Raw genomic sequence first — 929 nt, 5'->3', positions numbered from 1 at the left:
GAAACAAGACCGGTTTCTTCATCACATGCTTGCTGCTCCTTGTGGCTTCCTCAGGTTTCCTTCTGGCTCTCCATCCTGCTGCCTTCTTCCCAGATTCCTTCTCTTTTCTTCTTTTTCTCTGCTCAGCTCCACCCTCCTTCTGGGTGGGGGAGGGAACCTGGCACGTCCCTTTTTCCTGGGGACCCCCCTGTTACAATGGAAGAACCAAGGCAGAGCTGGTCTGGGACTGCTCAAACAATAGTAGCTTTAAATTCCAGAGATCCAGAACCCAAACCTGCAAATCTCAAACTTCTTACCAAGTATCAACTATCTCTGGGGAGGTCAGACCTGTCGTGGTGAGGATGGCAGTGGAGAGCCCCTGGGGAAGCTGGAATAGAAGCTGTACTTGCAGGAAAACCTGACTTGTGTCAACTAAGTGGTTTGCCCTGGCCAGGGCATTGGGCCAGTGCCCGGAGCTAAAAACAGCAAGAATCACACTCTTATCACAGAGGTCCAACTGGCTTTTTAGTGTAACATTCGCAATGCAAATAATTTCACTGGACTTTGAATTGGCAGAGAGAACAAAAACATCCCTGCATCTTTCAAAACCAAATCAGCAGACCAGGCGCTTTGGGCATGTCCTTATCTAATTTATCCAGGAGCCAGAATATCTTTTGACTTGTGACCTTGGGGGAAGCATAACTGATGAGGTCGTCCCCTGTGGGGTATGGAGTCTAAGTGGCTCTAGAGTAGATTAAATGGAGCCACTTTGACTACAAAATAGCTGGGATAGGTTTGCTAAGACATTAAGAGAAGTGATTTTAATCATGTGTTTTAAAAATGAAATCGTCAGGGTTTTCCAGTAAGTACTTGATCAAGTCAGTTGTAACCAAGAAGCCAGGGTGATTTAAATCTGCAACTCTGCAGGGCTGAGATAGGCAGAGTCCCCC

This window comes from Condylura cristata, unplaced genomic scaffold (assembly GCF_000260355.1).
Source record: "Condylura cristata isolate star-nosed mole 26May11 unplaced genomic scaffold, ConCri1.0 scaffold00024, whole genome shotgun sequence".
Classification (NCBI taxonomy): Eukaryota; Metazoa; Chordata; class Mammalia; order Eulipotyphla; family Talpidae; genus Condylura; species Condylura cristata.
This window is presented reverse-complemented; position numbering follows the sequence as displayed.